Genomic DNA, 26,200 nt, shown 5'->3' on the forward strand with positions numbered 1-26,200 from the left:
TATCTTGCTCAAGGCCACAAAGCGTATGTGATGGAACCAGAATTTGAACCCAGGACTTCTGAATACAGAACCTGAACCATTAACCACACGCTATGCTGCCTCTCAGTGAGTGCCAGTGAAATGAATGGGTGCACAAATGAATGATTTCTCCAGAATGGTAGAAGGTGATCAGCTGTTCTTCCCCTATGCCTCCATTGATCACTTTAGCATACCCAAAGTAAACACTCTTTGGATCCACATCTCTTGAGGAAGGTTCCCATCTGCTTGAGTTCTCTTGGAAACAAAGCAGAGAACTAGTCAACTCTGGACCAATAGAGCTCTGAGATGAGCCCAAGGTGACCTAGCTGAGTGGCAAATACTGGATAATAAAGAGGTGCTTTCCTGCAAGTGAAATAAAGCCAATGGATTTTCTTTTTGTCTGCTGGATTCCCTAGGATATCACCTTGCATAAATCCTAGTTAATATCACAGAATTTGACAACTGGAATGATCGATGGTGCATCTCAACCCCTTAATTTAATGATAAGGAAACTGAGGCTCAGATCAGCAAAATAGTCAAACTGTTCACGGTCACACAGCTAGTTAATGATTCCCGGGCTAGCATCCAGAAGAGACAGAACACTCCCAAAGGATATTGGCACATTCCTTTTCTTCAAGGGGACTGCCCAATTCTCACCTTTTCTCCTTTTTTTAAAGAAAAAAATTTGCTTTAAAGAAATTTTAATCTAGAGTTAATTGTTTCCCCCTTAACCTAGCATAATTATCTATGGTTTCCACTTCCAAATTGGCTTGGACTCAAAGGATTTATGGTGGCTCTATAATGTCATGCTAGGTGAATGTTCTTTTGTCTCACAAATGAAGAGATTACTTTGCTTTTCTTACTAGCAGCTTTAGCAGAAGGGGAAAATGTGCTTTCACCAAATGTGTTTGCTTAAATAATGTAATTGATCATCAACAAAGCCCTACCAGCTTCTGTAGTTTCTTCCTAGGTAGATATGATAACTAAGCTGGTAATTTCCCTTTCTAACAGCTACAATTTCCAAGCTACATATTAAGTACCAATTTTGACAGATAAATATTATCTATAAAATGCATTTTGGGGTCCGCTGGCACATGAGACTTCTGATTAATTTGAGCCAACATTGGTTTGCTGCACTGAGCTCTGTACTTGGATTAGATGTCTATTAGAATAGATACAAAACCAAGTTAGGCTAGTTTCAAATGACTGGCTCTCTTAGCTCAGGCTGCCATAACAAAATCCCATAGTCTGGGTGACTGAAACAACAGAAATTCATTTTCTCAGAGTTCTAGAGGCTGGAAGTGCAAGATCTCAGTGCCAGTATGGTCAGGTTATGGTGAGGACTCACTTCTTGGCTTGTAGATGGCCACCTTCTTGTTATGTTCTCACATGACAAAGAGAGAAAGAGAGAGAGAGGAAGCTCACTGATGTCTCTTCTTCTAGGAAGAACCCAACATCATCACTTCACCCAACATCATCACCTCATCTGAACCTAATTGGGAATCTTTTAAATCTCCCAAATGCCCTATCTCCAAATACTATCACATTGAGGATTAGGGCTTCAACATATGAATTTGTGATGCGGCAAGAGGGAGACATAATTCAGTTTATAGCATTATATCCCTGGCTCCCCAAATTCATATTCTTCTTGTATGCAAAATATATTCATTTCATCTCAACAGCTCCAAGAGTCTTAACTTGTTCCAGCACCAACTGTAATGTCTAAAGTCCAAAGTCTCTTTTAAATATCATCTAAATCAGATATGAGTGGAATTTGAGGTACAATTTATTGTGAAGCAAAATTCCTCTCCAGGTGTAAACTTGTGGAACCAGACAAATTACACGCTGCCAAAATACAACATTGGGACAGGCGTAAGATAAATGTTCCCATTCCAAAGGGAGAACTCAGAAGAAAGAAAGGAGTGACAGACCCCAAGCAAGTCCAAAACCTAGCAAGGTAAATCCCATTAGATCTTAAGGCTCAGGAATTACCCTCCTTGGCTCAATGTCACATCTTCCAGGCTCACTGGGGTGGCAGCATCACCCCAATGACTCCAGGCAGGGGTCCTGCCCCTGTGGTTCTTGCAGACCCTGGGTCTTGTCAGAAGGTTGTGTCCCCAAGGCTCCACCGGTCCTCTAGCAAAGCTTCAGGTAGGGGCTTTCCGGTGGTTGAAACCAAGGCCCTGGCCCCAAGGAGCTCTGAGTCAACTTCAGCATCATTTCTTTCTCTTCTGGGAGAATAGTGCATGTTCCAAGTAACTCTACATTCTCGTCTAGTGAAATCCAAGAATTCTAATAGCCTTCCTTCATTTTGTTATGTCTCCATCCCCTTCAGTTCAAACTGGCAGTGTTTCTGCTCATATAACCCTATAAACACTATCAAGTGATAGTTTGGCCTTGGTGTGTTTTTTTTGCAATATGGATAGATGAAGTATTTTCCAAGTCTGCAAGTTCTTGTTTTATTTGGCTTAATAATTCCTTCTTCAATTAATGTTTCTTTCCCACATTTCCCTATAAGCAATCAGGAGGAACCAAGTCACTCCTTCAACGCTTTGCTTAGAAAGTTCCTCAGCTAAATATCCAATTCTATCACTCACACATTCTGTCTTTCACAAAATACTAGAACACAGTTCACCCAAGTTCTTTGTTACTTTATGAAAACAATCATCTTTCCTCCAATTTCCAGTAACACAATCCTCATGTCTGAGACCTTGCCAGAATTGCCCTTAATGTTCATGTTTTTAGTGTGCACCCCCAAATTCTTCCAGCCTCTACCCATTACCCAATTCTAAAACCATTTCCACATTTTTAAGTATTCATTACAGCAGCACTCCACTTCTTGGGTCCAAACTTTGTATTAGGTTTCTGCAGAGGAACAGAACTGATTGGAGATAGGTAGGTAGATAGGTAGGTAGATAGTTTTATTAAAAGGAATTAGCTCATGTGATTATGGAGGATGAGAATTCCCAAGATCTACAATTAGTGAGCTAGAGACTCAGTGGAGCTGATGGCATAATTTCGGTTCAAAAGCTGGCAGGTTTAAAATGCAAGAAGAACCAATGTTAGTCTAAGTCTGAAGGCTAGAAAAGACAAGCATCCCAGCTCAAGCAGTCAGGCAGGAGGAATCCCCTCTTACTTAGCCTTTTTGCTTTATTTAGGTCTTCAGTCAAAGACCCATATTAGGGAGGTCAGCGTATTAGGGAGGTCAGTCTGGTTTTTTGTTTGTTTGTTGTTGTTGTTGTTGTTTTGAGACAGAATCTCACTCTGTCACCCAGGCTGGAGTGCAGTAATGTGATCTTGGTTCACTCAATCTATGCCTCCTGGGTTCAAGTGATTCTTGTGCCTCAGCCTCCCGAGTAGATGGGACTACAGGCACATGCCACCACAGTGGGATGATTTTTGTATTTTTAGTAGAGACAGGGTTTTACCATGGTGGCCAGGCTGGTCTTGAACTCCTGACCTCAAGTGATCTGCCCGCCTCGGCCTCCCAAAGTGCTGGGATTACAGGCGTGAGCCACTGTGCCCAGCTGTCAGTCTGTTTTATGCAGCAAACTAACTCAAACATTAATCTCATCCAGAAACATCCTCACTGACACACCCAGAATAATGTCTGACCAAATGTCTTGGCACCCCAAGGCCCACTCAAGTTACACATAAAACTAATCATGCACAGACCCTCAGGTACATGATTTTAGTACTCCACAACAACTGCAGGCTTTTAGGAAATAATTCCTCAAGAAGGCAATTTCAACAACATCACTTTGGGCAAAGACATAAGAAAACAGCTGTCCAAGAATTTTCATAGCTGCTATTGTATTACTTACTTAGAAATTGCCTAGTGATACCAGTAATGGGAAGGAGAGATCGAGGGTAAGAATGAAGGATATTTCCTCTCTGTCTTTGTATTCTTATTCTCTCTCACTCTGTATACCTAATCCTGTTATTGCAGTAAGATAGTAGAATCGTGGGGGAAGAGACCAACATTTATTGAAAATTTATGATGATACAATAATAATGATGATGGCTAACATTTATCAAACACTTACTATGTTCCAGGCACTCTTCTTATTTAATTCTCTAACCCTTTACTATGCCCGGTGTTGTATATTCCATACATTACATTGTGTTATCTTCACACCTAGCTGATGAGGTAGGTCATTTATATTTTTTTATCTATTTTACAGATAAAGACATTTCCCAAAGTCAAACAACAAACCAGAGGTTGAGCTGGGGTTTGCATCCAGCATGGCCCATGTTGTTCTTTCATGCATGTGCTGCCTGCCCTGCTAAGACACATTACACCATGTACATTTGTACACTAACAGAAATAAATAATACGGCTATGTCTGATGTTCTCCTCTGCATTGGAACTCAGAAAATGTGAAAATCTCATCTTGGTTTTGCTTCTCATTTGCCGTATGACATTAACATATCACTTAATTTCTCTATGACTCAATTTCTTTACCCATAAAGTGAAAATTCTATCTGTCCCATCTATGTCAAGGCATTTTAATGATGGGTCTAAACAAAATGACCATGAAAGCATTATGAAGAATGCTATACAAATGCAGGTATTGGTATGAGTGTGCTTACTACAAAACACAAAATCCTTCCTCCTTTTTGTGCATCAGACAGGAGAGGTCTTTCCTAGATGCTTCCTCTGTCCCATCATCTTCATGGCCAGCTATGCAAAGCAGGAAACAAATTGCCTCCTAATTATAAGAATGGATATACAAAGCATGTCTGGTCTAGTAGGCGCTCAATAAATATTAATTTCCTTACTTTGTGTGAATGGGCATAGGAGTCAAAGCCTGGTACCTACCTGCTCACCAAGTGTCATGGGGAATCTGTTTCCAGGATTCTAAAAATAATAATCAGCCATTATCTTTCTTGTGCGTGATTTGATTCAAAATGGAAAATACTGAGTGTGGTGGGGAGAGGGAACTATGCCTGAGGAACCACTTAGTTACAACAGGGCCCCAGCCTTGTGATTCAGAACATGCTGCTGGAGAAATGTGGTTCTTTTCATGGGCAGGACCTGACTGTCCTTTCTGCCCAACAGTGCAAATCACTTATTTGGCTACAAAAAGCTCCTTTATTGCCTGTCTTGCACTCTCCACTTCATAAATCTTCCAGAGGTGTCAGCTGCACAGAAGGCAGTGGCTATTTTAGTAAGTCTGAAATGATCCCCAAGGGCTTGTCACCTGTATGTATCAAGAACGGCTTTTAGGTTTCCGCTTCCCATTCGTCTAAGCAAGCCTGAAAAAGAACACGCCGTGGCTGTCTGATTTAGATGGTCCTTTCTCGCCCCCACATCTCCATTCATTTATAACTCATTCTTTCTGGTTCACCGTGACCGTGATTGTAACTGAGCACAGGACCCTGGAGGGACTTCTCAGCTTGTAGGGGGATGTGGCTGCTAAAGGGAGAACCTCGCTCCCAGAGGGCTTGGCTACTGAGACGTATTTTTCTTCCTTTCTCGTTTACAAGTGGAAAATAATGCCTGGGAGGAGAATGAGACAAACAGTGGCAATTCCAATTTCCCCTAAGATAGGGTTTATTATTTTTTTACTATTCCCAGCTCCCAGATAAATTTTCTCCCTGATTTCTGTTACACGTCACTTTGGCTGACACATGTCAAGCTCTTAACCTTGATTAAAAATAACCCATTGGGTGGAAATGAATATCATGACACAGAGGGGATTTTACTGTTTTGTTATTTTAATGAATGGAAAGGTTAACAATAAGAATCGGACTAATAGTGTTGGAAACAAGCCCTCGATTTATCTGCAGAACAGACACAACCTTCTCAGCTCTCCTCCCTCCTCTCCAAGTGATCAGTCTGCAAGGTGGGTCGCCCTGAAACTCCACCACTGCCCTCTCGGGGAAGAGGGGATTCAACAGATTGTCTGTAATGCACGGCTTATCTTTCTTTAGGCTGTGATCTTGCTTGACAGTCATTAGTTACATGTGTACACATCTTACCCACTGTTTAAATTTTTTTTTTTTATTTCAATAGCTTTATAGGTACAACTGGTTTTTGGTGACATGGATGAATTATATAGTGGTGGAGTCTGGGCTTTTAGTGTACCTGTCACCCGAACAGTGTACATTGTACCTAATAGGGAATTTTTTATCCCTCAGCCCCCTCCACCCTCCCTCCTCCTGAGTCTCCAATGTCCACTGTGCCACTCTGTATGCCCATCACTTAGCTTCCGTTTAGGAATGAGAACATGCAGTATTTGGTTTTCCATTCCTGAGTTACTTTACTTAGGATAATGGCCTCCAGCTCCAATAAAGTTGCTGCAAAAGAAATTTTATTCTTTTTTATAGCTGAGGGGTATTCCATAGTATATATATGCCACATTTTCTTTATCCACTCCTTGCTTCATGGGCACTTAGGTTGATCGCATGTCTTTGCAATTGTGAATCGTGCTGCGATACACATATGAGTGCAAGGTGTTGATATAATGACTTCTTTTCCTTTGGGTGGGTACCCAGCAGTCCCACTGCTGGGTAGATCTGGGTAGATCTGGGTAGATCAAGTGGTAGATCTACTCTTAGTTCCTTGAGAGCTCTCCGTACTGTTTTCCATAGAGGTTGTACTGATTGACATTCCATTTTCTCCTCTTTGAAATGGAGATCTCCCTAAGATGGGCCATTCATGTTTTTCCCATAAGACATAACAGAATGTCTTCCACATAGCAGACACTCAATTACAATTACAAATATTTGTTGGTTGAATGAATGAAGGAAAGAAAATATTTTAAAAGGTACAGACGAGAAGAATTCTGGGAGCTGTTAGGCTCAATTACAATTTACTCATTATAATTACTGTCATTCATCACCACAGTCTGGCCAGATTTTCAGTGCCACAAATTGATACTAGCCTACTGGTAGGCAGAGACGTATAAGCATCTCCTATAAAATTGCTAATTCAGGCCAGGTGCGGTGGCTCACGCCTGTAAATCCCAGCACTTTGGGAGGCCAAGGTGGGCGGATCACTTGAGGTCAGGAGTTCAAGACCAGCCTGACCAACATAGTGAAACCCCATCTCTACTAAAAAAAAGTGCAAAAAAATTAGCCAGGCATGGTGGTGGGTGCCTGTAATCCCAGGTACTCGGGAGGCTGAGGCAGGAAGAATCACTTGAACCTGGGAGGCAGAGGTTGCAGAGGAGCTGAGATCACACGACTGCATTCCAACCTGGGTGAGAAAGTTAGACTCCATCTCAAAGAAAAAAAAAAAGATTGCTAATTCGAACAGTAATATGGATTGCTGTTTGAAAATGAACCTAGGCATTGCAGTCAACAATTCTGGACTCATCTCAGAGTTATATGCCATGGTCTGTCCCAGTGACCAATGCCCTCGGTAAGGGCTGTCTCTAGACCCCAAGGCAATGTGGGAAACACCCTCTAATATTGCTGCAACCAACTCATATATTCAAATATGTATTGGGATGCTGACATAGTTAAGGAAGGCAGAATTTGTTAAGTCTGCGGAAAAACTGAAAGAATGGAGCGAGAATCCATTTTTAGCGGAAAAAAAAAAAGGCGATATAAAACATTTTCTTAAGAGGTTTAGCATATTTGAAAAGATGTGCCCAAAAAAAAAGTATTCTTTTACTAATTCAATTAAAATGATCTCAGTCACTTCGGTATTTTCCATTTCTGGTCAGATCTAGACAACAAAGAAGGAAGTGTGATCTGAGGTAATTATGGTCTAACCAGGAGCAAAATAGGTCCCAGGCCTCACAAGGAAGCTTGACTGAAAGAGGAACAGAGGCCTTTGACTTAGTAAAACTGAACTGCTGGGGTCGAACTGACCGGCCCTAATTCGGAGCAGGTGCAATCACTCTGGCCATTTGCTGACAGGCAGCATGGACAAGGGGAAACAAAAAGCCCGGAGAAGTACTGAGTGCTAAGAGGCTTTCAGAGGCGCCTGTTGCTAGGGAACCACTTCCTCTGTGTTCATACCCAGCAAACTCAAGCTATTCAGATATCACTGGAATAATCTCTCTCAGGCTCCAAGGGGAAAAGAAATAGCTCTCAAAGCTCAGACGTCATGGTAACACTGGGAAAAGCCCAGCTTTTCCAGCAGACACCAAAGAGCCAATGATACCAGGAGAAAACCAGAAGTGAATGGGCATCTTGTGTTTTATTGAGACACAGAAGACAGGCACCTTCTGTCTGACCCCACCCAGGTGCGTTGGTGGCAAATAGTGACACACCCACAACCCACATGCAATTTTATTATCAGTTCTTTGAGAATGAGATACTGTTCTTTTCATCTTCAGGACCCACATCATCTAGCCCAGTGCTTTCCACACCATTCTCCAAGTTGGTGGAATTCAGCTTCTTCATTCCACAAATATTTATCGAGGACTTGGTTCTATGTGCACTGCATGGATGCTATGATAGAGATTAAAAAAGACACAGAGACTATGCACCCAAAGAAGCTTCCTGATCTCAGAAACACCAATGAGGATGAGGTTTATCTACAAATAATGGTAACACAAATAACAGCAGTATAAACAACACAGTAGGTTTCATTTGTAAACCAAATAAAAAATTCTAAGCCCCACAACCAACTGAATGGACCCCTCCTCTCGGCCAAGGGCATTCTAAAATAAGCCTGAAACACCAGTTCAGGCCATGATGGGAATGCGTGATCAGACGTGCCTCAGTTTACATTGCTCTCGTTGGAATTCAGGCACAGCTGACTAGCATTAGCATTAAAACAGAGACCGTAAGACTGACCAAACAGACTCTGTGTGGCAATAAGATAACAACCTGACAGACAACAGGACCTGAAAGAAATAAAAATATTTTATCCCAAAATATATTTCTTTGACACATTTTGAAATGGCACTGCAAAGCTGTCTCTTGTGGGGAAAACCTATATTTTACAGAGAATCCTCTTCCCTTTCCAGGTCTTTTTTCTGATGTAGGAGAGAATTAACTAAGAGTCTGGCACATTTTAAAGTCTGTTAAGAAACATTTACCATCTAGTCTCTCTGAAGCCTGCTATCTGGAGGCTTCATCTACATAATAAGAATCTTAGTCTCCACAGTTCCTTATCTTAACCCAGACACTCCCTTCTATTGATTCCACATCTTTAGATAATAACTCAACACTTTCAACCACTTGCCAAGCAGAAAATCTTTGGATCCACCTGTGACCCGGAAATCTGCCTACTTCGAATTGTCCCACCTTTTCCAGACTGAACCAATGTACATCTTACATGTATTAATTTATGTCTTATGTTTCCTTAAAATGTTTAAAACCAAGCTGTAGTCTGACCACCTGGGCACATGTTCTTAGGATCTCCTGGGGCTGTGTCACAGGCCATGGTCACTCATATTTGGCTCAGAATACATCTCTTCAAATTTTTTTATAGAGTTTGACTCTTTTCATTGGCACATTGTTTGACTGTTACACATAATGAAGGCCAGTAGGTAGGCAGTGCAGAGTTGGTATTGCTGCTTTTTGGTCATCAGAGGTGCAGGCATCTCCTGTGCATTTCCTCCAGTATCCTTAACACATGGTTTCATCTCTTGGGTCAACACCTAGTCCAAGGTGGCTGCCATAATATCCTGTCAATGTTCCAGATAGCAAGAAGGAGGAAGGACGTGCTCCCTGGAGGAAGCTTTCCAGGAGCCCCACTGTTGTCAATGCTACATTCGAAGTCTCCCCAGCAAAAGCATGAAAGCCTCTTCACCCGAGTTATTGTTTTGGGTTGTAAAATAATTCTTATTTGTATACAGTTTTTTATTTTTTTTTCATTAGGAAGGTTATAGAGGCTCATTACAGAAAATTTGGAAAATAAATGAATTCATTCTTAACTCTGACTTTTTCTTTTTTTTGCCATGGAGTCTTGCACTGTCGCCCAGGCTGGAGTGCAGGAATGCAGGGCACGATGATCTCCCTCCCAGGTTCAAGCAATTCTCCCACCTCAGCTTCCCTAGTAGCTGGGATTACAGGTAACCACCACCACGCCCGGCTCATTTTTGTATTTTTAGTAGAGATGGGGTTTCACCATGTTGGCCAGGCTGGTCTCGAACTCCTGACCTGAGGTAATTCTCCCACCCCGGCCTCCCAAAGTGCTGGGATTACACGCATGAGCCACCGCGCCCGGCCTCTCGATACTTACTTAAGAGTAACAAATACTTACTGCATACGCATTGTGATCATTCAGGTTTAGTTCCTCCATTCCATAAAACTATGCATCAGTTGTTGTGTTCTGTACTTACAGGTATGGTAAACAATTTTATATCCTACTTCTTTCTACACAGCATTAAATCATTAGCTTTTTTCTATTTTGTTATATCACTAAATTTCAAGAAGTCGTATACGCTCACAGTAAAAGTGAAAATAATATTTTTAAAAAACTCAACCGTATTCCCTCGCTCTTACCCTTACAACGCACTCTACTCCAATTTTAGAATAAGTTCAGTGTTAAGTGTTAACGATAGTGAAGGAAACTTCTAATGTCTGAGCTACATCCCAGAGCTCCCCAGTAGAATGAAACTCCAGTCACCAAAAGTGATTCTGTTCCTAATAAGCAATGCTTTATTGGCCTCTTTGTACTACTGATGCTTCCTGAGACAACCTCCAAATTAAGCAAGCTGTACTAGAATTCTTGTCTCAGGATCTACTTCTGGGAGAACCAAATTAAGACACCACTTGACAACTTCAGCTAGTATATCATTGGCCAGCCCTATCTATAAGGATGCTGGGAAATGTCATTTTAAAGCTTGGGCTATAACTGCCCTTGACAATATTAGGATTCTCTGGCTAAAGTATATGAATATTGGATAAATATCTGGCCATCTCTGCCATGTGAGATAAGATATATCCACACATGGCTTGGGGCAGTGGCTCACATCTATAATCCCAGCACTTTGGGAGGCCGAGGCGGGCGGATCACCGGAGGTCAGGAGTTCGAGACCAGCCTGACCAATATGGAGAAACCCCGACTCTACTAAAAATACAAAACTAAAAATACAAAAATAAAATAGCCAGGCGTGGTCGTGCATGCCTGTCATCCCAGCTACTCGGGAGGCTGAGGCAAAATTGCTTGAACCCGGGAAGTGGAGGTTGCAGTGAGCCGAGATTGCGCCATTGCACTCCAGCCTGTGCAACAAGAATGAAACTTCATCTCAAAAAAAAAAACCAAAACAGATATATCCACACAAAACCATAAATTATGAGCCATAAGAAGGGGACTGGAGAGATTACTTTTTTTGTAGGTACTTATTGACTTCCTTGAGACTGTAGAATTTGACTTGTACCCTCACGTCTAGGTGGGATTTTAATAGGTGAATAGATACTCTGACAGTGGTGTGTAGGGTTTATAAGAACAAGTAAACCCTGGACACAGAAAGACAAGTTAGGAGATAATGAAAACGGTTTGGGTGTAAGAGAATAATAACCCAAACCAGAGTGTGATACCAAGACTGGAAAATTTGGAATAAGTATGAGAAATACAGCAAATGAACCCAATAAGATTCATACAGAGGTGAAATGGAAAGAAGGAATCCAACGTGACCTTGAAGCTTGAAGCCAGGGTGGATTGTAGCACCATAAACAGAAGTTGTACAGTCAGAGAGAAGGGCCAAGTTCAAGGGATGTTTGTTGTCTTTGATTCTACCAGACTTAAACATAATGTTTTGATGGAGTGAAGTCAGATTTAAAACATAGATATTCAACTTCAAATGTTAAAAGTAAAAAAGCAGTGACTCTCATTTCTATACTTCATCTCAATCAAAGAATGACTTTCTATGCACAGGGAAAATTCCTTGAGCTCACCCTCCCGCAGAGCTCCTTCCTGACCGAAATCACGAGGGTTAGGCTTTCTAAAGAGCACCGGATCCCAGATCCCTGCTGATAAACTCACTAAGTCAGAAAGACACAAAATCAACACTCTCGTTATAGAGAGAAATTCTCAACTCTGTCCAGATACGTATTGGTCTTTGCAGAGTTGTGGAAATGACGAAAAGTATAGGGGTTTGGACTCAACCAGGCCTGGACTGAGTCCTGGCTCCAGCTCTTTCTTGCCACGTGACCTTGGTTAAATTAACTTTTAAAGCTTGAGTTTTCTTATCTGCAAAGGGGAGAAAATATAGCACTACTTTCTAGGGCCGTTAAGAGGATTAAGTAAAAAATCCATGTAAAGCACTTAGCATGGCACGTTATGCATTGCAAGAACACTACTTAGAAAATGTTAGCTATTGTTATTGCCATAGTGTCAAGGGTAGCGTGGATACCAGAGGTTTTGTGTTCAGTTGTGAGAAAAGACCAATTAAGATAATACGGCCCTGAATGTGCTAAAATCAAATATGGCAGCTGGACCAGATTAACTCAGGACACCACCAGTGGATTAGAATTGGTAGGAAGCTGAGAAAGTTATAGTCACCTGAAGAAGTTAATGCAATTATCCGTCTTCTTAAGACTTTTCAGGTTGTTAGGAGAAACCACATGCTGTGAGCCCACCTGGAGCACGGCAGTTGTGAAACGAATTCAGGCACAGAAAAATTGTGATGCATCAACTTCTAGAAACATGGCCATCAGGGTGCAGCTTCATAACTGGCCTTGGCTGAACACAAAACCAAGAAGAGCCGGGTGCGGTGGCTCAAGCCTGTAATCCCAGCACTTTGGGAGGCCGAGACGGGCGGATCACGAGGTCAGGAGATCAAGACCATCCTGGCTAACACGGTGAAACCCCGTCTCTACTAAAAAATGCAAAAAACTAACCGGGCGAGGTGGCGGGCGTCTGTAGTCCCAGCTACTCGGGAGGCTGAGGCAGGAGAATGGCGTGGACCCGGGAGGCGGAGCTTGCAGTGAGCTGAGATCCGGCCACTACACTCCAGCCTGGGCGACAGAGCGAGACTCCGTCTCAAAAAAAAAAAAAAAAAAAAAAAAAAAAAAAAAAAAACCAAGAAGAGAAAACTCGCAATCCCTGAGTAGAGGGAAGGCTCCATAAATGCTTAATGAATACGTGGACAAATTAAACTTGTGACCAAATGTACCACTGCCACAATATTTACAATTAAGGCCAAATACTAGAATCAGGCCTTTGCAGCATGTGCCCTGACTTTTTGAGTCTTAGAACTGTTCTGTTTCCATGGCTCAGCAAAAGCCAAGAGAAGTTTGTTCCTTTTATCATTTTCTCCTTGGAGAGGAAAGCTGAAAATTTCCATGATTACCATGCACACTGGAGTCACGCTTGATCAAAGACTAACTAAAAGGTGCCAGGCACACAGCCAGGCAGGCAAATGTTCTCAAAGGCGATTTCACATCACCAGCCTTGCTGAGCAAGAGCAGAAGCTGTTCTTCACTCCAGCCTCTCAGGAGCGTACAGCGGTCTCTCAGTTCCCCTTGCAAGGAAGAGCTCTGGGAGAAAAGCCCATGGTTCTGGAACTTTTCCTGAGACCTCCAAACACTTGTGCCATCGTGGTGCAAGCCAGAACTGTTATTTCTGGCCACAGCCGTCTGTGTGGTTCCATTTCCTGGTGGCAATCTTCATAGTTGCAAAATATTTTGTAATTATTCATTACTGAAATCACAAAGATGCCCCTAAAGAGTATAGTATTAGCTGCTTATACACAGTAAAATGTAACTGCGGGAAACTTCAGGGAATCGTGTCAAGATCACTGGGTGAGGTAACGCCCACAAGCTTGATGCTAGTGTTTTCTCCTGTTTCCATAGCAACGACCCCACATGCTCTTACCTGCTCCTCAGACCAGAGCCAAAGAAGAGATTTCTGACAACCAAGCAAAAACACAACACTGTCCACACAACTGTAAATATGCAAGGAAGAGTTTCTTCTTGCCTGAAAACTGTAAGGTTTATTATTTGTTTGTGTTTCTTCCTTTTATCTCATATGTCTTCTAACGTCATAAGCCTGGCATTTAAACCCCACATGCCTGCAGGGGCCAGGCAGGATAGGGAGGTACCAGCTAAAAAGGCAACTCCGGTTGATTTTTTTTTTTTTTTTCACTGCTTAGGAATGCAGGCCTGGTTTGGCTAGTTCTTACAATTTCTCAAGAGAAATTGGAACCTAGTTTTTTACATGAAATTTTCCAGTTTTTTAAACATTGGCAACCAATTTTCAAAAAATTCACAAGTCACAAAAACACATCTACAGCTGAGTTTGCTCTGGTTGTAACATCAGTCATAAGCAGTTGAAATCACCTTTAAGGGCTTCAGAATTACTTCCTATTTTCTGAATATCTGTGTGGAATATAGGCTGCATATTAACCCTAATTATTAATTATGGCTATGTATTAATTCATTAATGAAAGCCATAATTCATTGGAGAAAGGTCTTTATTAACATACTGCTGCTGCATTTGACTATCTCTTGCTCTCATCATCAATCTGTGGTGAAGGATAAGAAACCAGAGGTGATCTTAGCTAGTTTCCTTTAAGACTTTTCTTAGCTGTTGTTTTTTTAAGGCTCAAAACAAAATATCTGATTATGTATTCCATTTCACACAGAACCAAACAGCAGTTAATCCAAATATTTTGGCCCACATTGGGTAATTCAAAAATAAATGATTTTATGATTTAAATCCATTCTTACGCTCAAATAAGCACGTTCAAGTTGAGTTGAAATATGGCAGTAACTAAGTAGATATGCTTTACCATAGTCAACTTCAAGGTGAAAAAATCCCCTTCCCTTTCACTAATCATTAAGTGCCCCTCAATGGATGCATAGGATAGAACACTGTGTTCAGAAAAGGTCAGAAAACTGTGTTCAGAAAAGGAATTTTAAGAAGCTTGAGAATGCTACCATTTTAACCAGTCAGTGGGGTCGTGTCTTAGTCCATTTTACATTGCTATAAAGAAATACCTGAGGCTGGGTAATTCATAAAGGAAAGAGGTTTATTTGACTCATGGTTCTGCAGGCTATACAAGCATGGCACCAGCATCTGAGGCAAAAGGGGAGCTGGCACGTGCAGACATTACATGTTGAGAGAGGATGCAAGAGAGAAAAGGAGGTGCCAGATTCTCCAACAATCAGATCCCATGGGACCTAAGGGTGAGAGCTCCCTCAATCCATCAAGATTGACACTAAGCCATTCATGAAGAAGGATCTGCACTTACAACCAAAACACCTCCCTTTAGTCCCCACCTCCAACACTGGGGACCAAATGTCAACATGAGATTTGGAGGGGACAAATATCCAAACCATAGCAGGTAGTAAGTAGTCAAAGAAGATAGTTTGCATTTAGTGTTTTAATTTTTTTTGACAGGTTTTCTTTTTTTTTTCCTGCTATCTCAGTCAGGCTCACAAATGTTGTTTTGTTTTGTTTTGCTTTGCTTTGTTTTGTTTTGAGACGGAGTCTTTCTCTGTCACCCAGGCTGGAGTGCAGTGGCACAATCTTGGCTCACTGCAACCTCCGCCTCCCGGGTTCAAGTGATTCTCCTGCCTCAGCCTCCTGAGGAGCTGGCACAAATGTTTTAAAATATGTTATGGTTGCGTTCAATACAGTGATAATGTCTTTTCAACCTGGTCTGGCCCCTGTGCTCCTCCTAGATACAAATTCTGGAGCAGCGACTGATTTACCAGGAAACACTGAGGAGTAGAGCAAGGTATGGTGGCTCCTACACCACCCTGAACCAGAGTGTGGGGCATGCGGGGCCATAAAGAGGCTGACTTCACAGGGAACTTCCAGGGCCAAAATTTCACTTCATTTGAAGGTTTTCAGGAAAACATGGGTAAATAGCAAAAACAATGCCAACAACAACCATCTCTGAGATTTGAAAACTTTGGATTTTCTCTCTTGGGAGTCTTTGTGACCATCGGTTGAAATTTCTAGATGACAATTTCCACCTTCCACATCATAAGAATGGAAGGAGAGGTGCACTCCAAGGAGACAGGTGATTGGACATTCGGGTCCCTGGCATGCAATATACAAGTTCATCTTTTTATGCCTATGTAGGGGAAGGAAGTAAGAAGTAAGAAGTGGGTAGAGAGATTCCTTCAGGATGGAAACATTTAAAGACCATCACTTTACTTCTGATTTTGGATGTTAATGTCACCTTCAGAATTCCTCCTCCTCTAAGGAATTTTTACAAAGGGCCAACATTAAATTTTAAACAAACAAATATTAAAAGAAAGTGAAAGAGTGTAGAAACGCATCTTGTGGCACACACAAAAAATTAGGCAATTCTGCTGCAATTTGTGCACACTGAAAATTTCATTCCTGGTAACCGGTAACTGGTTCACCTTGCAACCTGGGTAAACTTCTGGAAAGTTCCATGCCTCCATTCCCACTGTGTTATGAAGACATAGGATTGGATGGAGAAGAATAGATAATACTAAATAGACTACTGAGGTGTCCCATGGGTGGGTGGGCACAATGTCAAGGCTGAACAGCTTGCTGTACAGATGCAGCTCAGCTCCCCTTTAAGGCACATGTGCCCAGTCCATCAACAACACATCAGGCTTACTTTGAATACAGAGGACTAAATCAAACCCTCATTTTATGTATTTTTGTATTTTCTCATTTATGAACAATAAATGGTCTGTTAAATTTTCTAAACAGAAAAATCTGGAAGCAATTTGCTCCCTGCCCATGTAGAGAGGAGAAAGCACAGATTGCTCTCCAATGACTCTGAGGAGGATGAATGCCAGGGTTTTCAAACCCTGGGTGGTAACACCACTTGACAGATTCGGCCTAGAAGGTTGCTGAGTACTTGGAGATCCTATCTCATTAGCCTGACACCTTCTCAAGGCAAAATGGCAGAGGACTGGATGTAGATTGGTACATCTTGAATAGGCAGGCCAGGAAGTCTCCCTTCACTTCAGACCCGGAGCATACCATTGCTGGCCTGACCCTCCCAAAGACAGACACCTCCAGCCCCAAATCCCCACCCCACCCCTGGTCACCAGAGAAACATCTCCTTGGATTCTAGGGCAATTTCAACAGACTTAACAGGTGGAAAAATACCTAGAACCTAGATGGAAAACCAACCAACTTTTTCCTACTTACACGTAATAATGCAAGATCTGTAAGTGCGTTCTAGAAACATTTTCTTTTCGTTAATATATATTAAAGCCCATGGCCTCTTGTTCACTGGTGTTTTAAGTTCTTGGAATAGGGTACATATCACTTGCACGTCTATGTTCCTCTAATAAACCTCCAGCAACAAGCATGTTGCCACCTTCACTTTTTTTTTTTTTTTTTTTTTTTTTTTGAGTCTGGTCTCACTCTGTCGCCCAGTCTGGAGTGCAGTGGCACGATCCCAGCTCACTGCAGTCTTGGCAGCCCAGACTCAAGAGATCCTCCCACCTTAGCCTCCCAAGTAGCTGAGACTGAAGCCACACACCACCATGCCTGGCTAATGTTTTCTCTTCTTTTGTAGGTTGGGGTTTTGTTATGTTGCTCAAGCTGGTCTCCAACTCCTGGGCTCAAGGGATCCACTCACTTCGGTCCCCCAAAGTGCTGGGATTACAGGCATGAGACACTGCACCCGGTTAACCTTCATTTCTTGGGAAGAATTTATACGACAGTGAAAATCCAATTACTATTATTCGAAATAGAGAGAAAATGGTGAGATTCTTTAGACTAAAATGCAAGCTATGATAGTTGAGTCCCATAAAAGAGTTTAGAGACCAGGTCTTCACTGAAAGTCATCATCTACAACCCTCAGGAGCATTTCCCCTAAGAAAAGTCTTCCTGTGACCCCACAGACTGTCCTAGGGTTAAGGGAACAGAAAGAAAGTAAACTCAGGACAAAGGAAGTACATTTAGCATCTTGAAGGCAAGACCCATGTCTGACTCATCTTTGACTCTCCGTGGATCAGCATGGTTTGCTTTATATGTGTTAAGTACCCAAATAAACAACAGTTTTTATATCAAAAGTCACGTTGTAAACCAGACTCAATTATTCATTCACACATGCATACTTTAGTCAAACAACCATTACTTTTCAATTCCTACATAGTCCAAGCATTGTGCGAGGAGCTGGGGGGAGAAAACAAAGAGAAAAAGACGTAACATCCAGTGTCTGATTCATCTGCTTCACTTGATCTTAACCAAAGGCCTAGAAGTGATTGATGCATCTACTTGCTTCAGTAAGATTGAAAAGAGCAAGTATTCATTCTCCATTTAATAAATATTCATTGAGTGCCTCCAATATGTCAGGCTCCATCCTAGGCATTCATTATATTTGCAGCAGGACACAAAATGGTCAAACATCCCTGCCTTCATGATGCTTACCTTACAGAAGGGGAAGATAGACAAAAAGCAAGTGAATTATATAATATGTGGATAGTGACAAGTGGTTTCAAAAACCAAAACACACGAGGAAGTAAGAGTTGAAGGAAAGGTTGCAGTTTTGCAGAAAGTGGTCAAGGAAGTGGTCACTGAAAACAAAGACCCAAAAGAAGGAGCTGTGCCGACCAAAAAGTCCCATAAAGAGTTTGGGGACAAGGTGTTCACTGAAAGTCATCTACTACCCCCAGTAGCATTTTCTGTAATAAAAGGCCTCCCATGAACCCTCAAACTATCTGTCTTGGCCGGGTGCAGTGGCTCACACCTGTAACCCTAGCACTTTGGGAGGCTGAGGTGGGTGGATCACTTAAGGTCAGGAGTTAGAGGCCAGCCTCACCAGCATGGCAAAACCTTGTCTCTACTGAAAATACAAAAATTAGCTGGGCATGGTGACGTGCACCTGTAGTCCCACCTACTCTGGAGGCTGAGGCAGGTGCCTTGCTGCAGGGGAAGGGGCAGAGGTTGCAGTGAGCTGAGATTGTCCCATTTCACTCCAGCCTAGGTGAAAGAAAGAAACTCCGTCTCAAAAACAAAACAAAACAAAACAAACAAAAAAACTGTCTGCCCTAAGGTTAAGGAAATGGAAAGAAAGCAAACTTAGGATAAGTTTCCCTTCTTTTTTTTCTCACCTTCCTATCTCAACGGTTTTCTGTTCATCTGTGGCCAAAGACTCAGAAAAATCTGTATGGAAGATAAACAACTCTTGTGCAAAAGTAGAGAGGTGTGTGACTGAGATAAATAGTGGGTTCTGGTGGAAACTGCACTGTTGACTGTTCTCCCACGACATGAAAGTAAAAGCAGACACTTCGTCTGAATTGTCAGAAAATGGGTCTCGTTTTGTCACCTCCTGAGATGCCCAGCAAGGAGATCTGAACACCAAGTGTCATGGACCTTCCCGCAGAGGGGCTGGCCTCGTGTGCACAGCAACAAGGAACTGCTCAGTGGAACCCCAGTCTCACTTCCCCATAGAAGTTACAAAAATACCTATTTTTTTCCTCATTGCATCCATTTTTAGGTAAAGAATTTTAACTGTTTGGGGTTCGTTACTTCACACTTAAGAAATCTACAAACCACAGGAAATGAAACTTGACTAAATGCAGATGACACAGACAGCCAACTCTGAAAATGTACTGGGCTCCCCTCAGTTCTAGTGACCTTTAGCAAAAAGAGGGTGTTCTGATGAAACCCTTTGTAACCAACTGCCTCCAACTTACAGGATTCTCCCCTCATATGACCAAGCAGTGTAATCTTTGAGGACCTGGCAGCACAAGTTGAGTGCAACCTAAAAGAGAATAAGGATTCCACAAGGTCTTCTGGGATGGTGCACAAATTGGAAAGTTGTTTCAGCATTCAAAAAGACTTGGCCTGTTTCTAAAGCAATGCATGGTTTGAAAGGAATGGCAAATTGAAGCCAACATTTTTCAAACACATTTCACTTAAAAAAAAAAAATGGCCACTAGAAAGAATGCAACTTATTTTCAAAAAGAATTCTATCAAGAAAGCATGGTTGGCCCATTCATCCATCTCCCTGCCCACAAAGGAATGAATGAATGAAGACAAGATGTGCCACCTCTGAAAGACTGTTAATCTCCGTCTCTCCATAAAAGTGGTACTATGTGATTTCTACTCATTTGATTGCAAATAAAATTAGTAAGCGAAGGATCCGTAGTTTCCGTATGTCACCTATAAACCTGAGTCTTTGTGCTAAAATTGTTCAAATGTTCAATTGAATCTTATCCAATACCAATGCCTTTGCATATTGCATGTAGTATATATGCATGGTGCTTAGCTTGTTCTGAGAGCCATTTGGTGGAATAAGAAGAGAGTAAATGTAGCCTCATTCTAGAACTTTATTTCTAAAATGAAAAGGCAGAGCAATCCATAGAAGGCTCTAGAAAGGAGCACATACCATGGAAAGGCAAAAAGGAAAGAGATGCTACCCAGGTCACGTGGTTTGGATTTGTGTTCTTCCCCAAATCTCATGTCAAATTGTAACCCCCAATGTTGGAGGAGGGGCCTGGTGGGAGGTGACTGGATCATGTGAGTGGATTTTCCCCTGTTCTTGTGATAGTGAGTTCTCACTAGATCTGGTTGTTTAAAAGTATGTAGCACCTTCCTCTTCGCCCTCTTCCTCCTTCTCCAGCCATGTAGGACCTGCCTACTTCCCCTTCACCTTCCGCCATGATTGTAAGTTTCCCAAGGCCTCCTCAGCCATGTTTCCTGTACAGCCTGCAGAACTGTGTTCCAATTAAACCTCTTTTCTTTAAAAATTATCCCGTCTCAGGTAGTTCTTTACAGCAATGCAAGAAAGGACTAATTCACCAGAGAAGTGTGATGGTTGATTCTCTGTGTCAAATTGACTGGGCTAAGGGGTGCCCAGATTAAACGTTATTTCTGGATGTGTCCATGACAGTGTATCCAGATGAGATGAACATCTAAATCAGCAAACTCAGTGAAGCTGATCACCCTCCCCAGTGTAGGTGGGCATTACCCAATCTGTGGAGGGTCTGAATAGAACAAAAGGGGAAAGGGGAAGGAATTCACTCCTTCTGCTTTCTGTGTGACTGCTTGAGCAGGGACATCAGTCTTCTCTACCCTTGTTCTGGAACTGACACCATTGGCTCTCCTGGTTCTCAGGCCTTTGGACTTGGACTAGAATTTCACCACTTGGGCTCTTGGATCTCCAGTCTGTAGAGGGCATATCGTGGGACTTCTCAGCCTCCAAAATCATGTGAGCCAATTCCTCATAATAAATCTCCTTCTATATCTATGTCCCAGTGGTTCTGTTTCTCTGTAGAACTCTAACTAGTTCAGGAAGAGACTGATTTTGGTTTTGCAGCTGCTGAGAAGTGAGGCACAAGCCCAGGTGAGAAAAGGTAAACCAGTGACTATCCCTGTCCTCAGCAACTTCAAATAACTGGCTTACCCTCAGAGAGTCATGTAGTGAGGCTTCAAATTGTGCTTTCTCGCTGACATGCAGTTCTCTCTGTCTGTGGCACAGTGGCCTTTCCCTCGTCACTATTAATAAAGGATCTTTGTTTTAGTCTCTATTATCAGAACAGCATCCTGACCACATCATAGGAACTCTTAAGTATGGAAAACTTTCCTCTGCAGGGTCTCCACCCAACGTATCACCATTACCTCATTCTTCCTTCTCCCTATGTGGAGTTATAAACACAGCCCAGGTTCAGTTTTTTTATATGTTCTTTATTTTTGCATTGAATATTATATAGAAGGGATTGCAAAGCATCTTTAAAAATGGCACCTTCGAATAAAGGACCTCACCTCACTTTTAAACAGACATAATCCCTGCTTTTGGGGAGCACACAGTCTAACGGAGCCTTCATTGACTGCTCCCATCATTTAGGGCCTTCTATGCTCAGGTGAAGGAAATGACCAGCCACGCTGTGTAATTGCTGCTGGAGGTAATTCTCTCTACATCTGACCTCTGACCTGTCTGGGTGTTTTTTTTTTTTTTTTTTTTTTTTTTTTTTTTTTTTTTGAGACAGGGTCTCACTCTGTCACCCAGGCTGGAGGGCAGTAGCACAATCATGGCTCATTGCAGCTTTGACCACCTGGGCTCAAGTGATCCTCCCATATCAACCTCCCCAGTAGCTGGGACCACAGGTATGTGCCACCACGCCCAGCTAATTTTTTTTATTTTTATTTTTTGTAGAAACTGGGTCTCACCATGATGATCTCTGTCCTTCTTTACCTGTTTGTTGATGTTTAAAATCCCTTTCATAACCACCACATCTTTTCATTCCATAAGTAGATCTGAGGCTTAACATACCAATAGGCTGAAAGAGGGGACACAGTGCACCAAGGTATATGTGCTTGAGTGCATGCCATTCTGATGATAGAGAAACTGGGAAGCGAAGGTGTAGAGGAAGGAACCCCACTGTGATGGTTAATATTGAGTGTCAACTTGATTGGATTGAAGGATGCAAAGTATCGTTTCTGGGTGTGTTGGTGAGAGGATTGCCAATGGAGATTAACATTTGAGTTAGTGGATTAGGAGAGGCAGACCCACCCTCAGTCTGGGTGGGTACCATCTAGTCAGCTGCCAGTGTGGCTAGAATAAAAGCAGGAAGAAGAAAGTGGAAAGAACAAATTTGCTGAGTCTTCTAGTCTTCATCTTTCTCCCATGCTGGATGCTTCCTGCCCTTGAACATTAGACTCCAAGTTCTTCAGCTTTTGGACTCTTGGACTTACACCAGTGGTTTGCCAGGGGCTCCCAGGCCTTCGGCCACAGACTGAAGGCTACGCTGTCAGCTTCCCTACTTTTGAGATTTTGAGTTTGGACTGGCTTCCTTGCCCCTCAGTTTGCAGAAGGTCTATTGTGGGACTTCTCCTTGTGATCATGTCAGTCAATACTCCTTAATAAATTCCCCTTCATATATGCATCTATCCTATTAGTTCTGTCCCTCTAGAGAACTCTGACTAATACACTCACTGAGGAGGCTTGGAACATAGAAAGGGCAGGTGTGATAAAAAGATAAACTTCATCTCCCTGCAGAACCTGCTCAGCACTTCTCTTGCTGAAATGGGGCACCCATTGACAATTCATCAAATTAAAAGGAACTTCTTATAAATGGGCTAATGTATCCATGAAGCTAGTATACCCACAAAGTGATGAGGAAATGCAACCTGATTCCGGGAAAGGCATTAAGGTTCCATCTTTCAATCACCTACTAAGAAAGGTCTCCAATGTACACAGACACAATTATCTGAGGGCAGAAGACAGTAACGATGGTGGTAAAGACAGAGCACACTCCTAACTGGTCTGTCATTGTCACATGGGTGACTCCTACAAGTATTAATACAAACTATGGACCTCAGGATGAAGTGTTAGATGCCCAAGACTTAGATCATCAGTCACAAAATAATAATAATAATAATAAAAACAAATGAACTGAACTCCAAGTAGGTATCACTTGGAATTCAATTTACAGTATTTGGGTTTTGCTTTATAAATACCCTGGCTTACGTGTCTCCCTTCACACGTGAATTTCATCTCTATCCTTCAAGGCCCAGCTCTTATGGTGCATTCTCTTGAAAAACTTCCTGGATTCCTCCAGCTGCGTTTCTTTCACCTCCTTAGTGCTCCCCGGCTCCTGACTCATGTCTCTGTTTCAGCATATGCTATATTCCACCTTTTGTCCTAGCTCTCTGTGTGCATGTTTGAAAGGCTCCATTTGACTAAAGCTCTGTGAAGGCAAGACTTTCACAGTACCCTGCTTTCTCTAAAACTTACATTTTACTATTTAAAAGCTGCCATTTCTCTATAACTCACATTTTATTTGTCTAATGGCTGTATTTCTCACTTTCCATACATTCCAGGAGGCTGGAGTCATGTCTGTTGTATTTACCATGCTAAAAACAGTCATGTACCATGTAACAATGTTTTGGTTAACAGCAAACCACATATACAACAGTGGACCTGTAAGATTATACTACTGTATTTTTTGCTGTACCTCTTTTATAGTGAGATATGTTTAGATACACAAATACCACTGTGTTATAATTGCCTACAATATCCAGTGTAATAACATGCTGTGCAGGTTTATAGCCTAGAAGCAGTAGGCAACACCATATAGCCTCAGTGTGTTGTAGGCTATACTGTCTAGGTTTGTGTAAGTGCCCTCTATGATGGTCACACAATGACAAAATTGCCTAGTGACACATTTCTCAGAATGTATCCTCCTCCTCATTCTCAGATTCATGGCTATGTAGCATAATTCCTATTACAATATCTAGCACATAGACATTCAATAAAAGTTTTTTGAATGAATATAGCGTATGTTCATACTTTTCAAATAATTTAGCAGACACAACTTATACCTAATAGGATTTTAAAGAATGGTTAATCAATATGGGAGATCTGGATAGAATGATCTAGAACTAGAAACACAAGTACACCCAAAGCAAGATGCAACGCAAATACACACATTTAGGAATAAATCCTGAATAAAGAGGAAGAGGAGCTCTATAGCAAGCCCCAAAGTCAGTGGACCCAAGCGTTTTAAAGAAATAAGGAGGAACTGCATTTTCTGCTTGAAATTTCCACTTAAACAACAGCATTGTTAGATGTTTTTGAAGAAAGTAAAGTAATAAGCCTTTTATTCTTGTGTCAATAATCTAAAACCATACCAGTTGATCACAGAGAAATCGGGATTGCAAATGTCTACCTACACTTCATTTGTTCTTTTCTGCAGAATTATTTTCAGGGAGATGTCCAGCTCCAAATGCATTTGCTGAGGGAAATCCTTACCACTTTGCTGAATCTCTAGTAACACACACTGAGGGCCTAAGGAACTGGGAACCCTAGCAGAATTTTCAGAATGGGATGTCTAATTTCTCACCCTGAGGTGTCATGAAAGAACTCCATAAAGTCATCTCATTTCTTAGAAAGTCTTTAGTGAGTAGTGATGCCCTCCCACCATGTGTGAACAAATGTTCACAAAATGTAGTAGGCACTATGCCAAGAGAGCAAATAAAAGCATTTATAACAGCAGCTGGGAAATTCAAAGCCTTTGAGTTGGCTGAATTTGCATTGATGCAGCCAAGACCATCCTCCCAGCCTTCTTCTCTAGCTGAGAAGTGAAAGATCAAGGGCAAATGTGCAAAAGTGGTACTCAGAGTCATTTCCAAAGGTATGATATGTAAACTCCACCACTGCCCCTACTATGCCCCTATTATGAAAGTAGGCTTTCAAACTCCAATCTTCATTACAAGTATCATCAACCCCAAGGGGCCTTCTTTGATCCTGCTTCCCAATGCAAATTGAATTGCTCCTTCCTCGGTGCTCCCAGCAGCACTTTGATTATATAGATATTTTCACATTATTTATCATATTGCAAATATAATTTGTTGTCTTGAGGGCAAGTGCCATGTTGTATTCTTTTTTATATCCCAGAAATTTAAAATAGGCATAGTGTTGGCCTACGCCAAACCTACCCCACCTATACCCCCACTACAGACAGGACGAGAGTGCCTTGCTCATAATGGACATCAGGGGTCACTTAACAAAAATTTACTGAATTACTACTATGTTCCAGGCACTGTCCAAGGTACTAGGGATACCATTAAACAAGACTGTTAATGTCCTTGCTCTCTAAGAGACAATATTGCAATAAACCACAGATTAACAGAAAGATTATTTTGGATCATGTATTAGGCCATTCTCATTCTGCTATAAAGAACTGCAAGAGACTGGGTAATTTATAAAAAAAAGAGGTTGAATTGACTCACAGTTCTGCAGGGCTAAGGAGGCATCAGGAAACTTACAATCATGGTGGAAGCGGAAGCAAACACGTCCTTCTTCACATGACGGCAGCAAGGAGAAATGCAGAGTGAAGGGGGAGCAGCCCCTTATAAAGCCATCAGATCTCGTGAGAACTCACTATCATGAGAATAGCATGAGGGTAACTGCCCCCATGATTAAATTACCTCCCACTGCATCTCTCCCACAACACATGGGGATTATGGGAACTGCAATCCAAGGTGAGATTTGGGTGGGGACACAGAGCCAAACCATATCAGATTGGAATGAGCATCATGAAAAAGAAAAATGTGTAATGGGATGAAGAGTGATTTGGAAGAATGCCAAGATGGTTGGGAAAGTTTTCTCTGGGACAGGATGTTTGAACTGAGCCATCTGTACAAGGATCTGCAAGGGGAGAGTGTTCCAGGAAGAGGCACTAAATTAAAGCAATGTTGGTAATTGATGGGGGTACAGGGAACTTGGGAGGGGATGGGTGTAGAGGGAAAGGGTGGAGTTGATTAATTGCTCATTCTGTCTCCTTCATCTATACCAGAGTAGGGTGCTACTTTTCCTCTCGCTTTGCATACTCTTTTCATTACCACTTCCAATTTCTTAATTCTTTTCCCTAATTC

General features: G+C 41.9%; 2 protein-coding genes across 2 annotated transcripts in view; one reads left to right on the forward strand and one right to left on the reverse strand.

Moving 5' to 3' along the window:
• Window positions 1–26,200, forward strand: part of HSPA14 (heat shock protein family A (Hsp70) member 14) — a 691,631-nt gene that overhangs the window by 468,075 nt on the left and 197,356 nt on the right. The gene's annotated exons all lie outside the window — the stretch shown is intronic.
• Window positions 1–26,200, reverse strand: part of FAM107B (family with sequence similarity 107 member B) — a 253,351-nt gene that overhangs the window by 122,830 nt on the left and 104,321 nt on the right. The gene's annotated exons all lie outside the window — the stretch shown is intronic.

This window comes from Macaca thibetana, chromosome 9 (genome assembly GCF_024542745.1).
Source record: "Macaca thibetana thibetana isolate TM-01 chromosome 9, ASM2454274v1, whole genome shotgun sequence".
Taxonomy (NCBI): Eukaryota; Metazoa; Chordata; class Mammalia; order Primates; family Cercopithecidae; genus Macaca; species Macaca thibetana.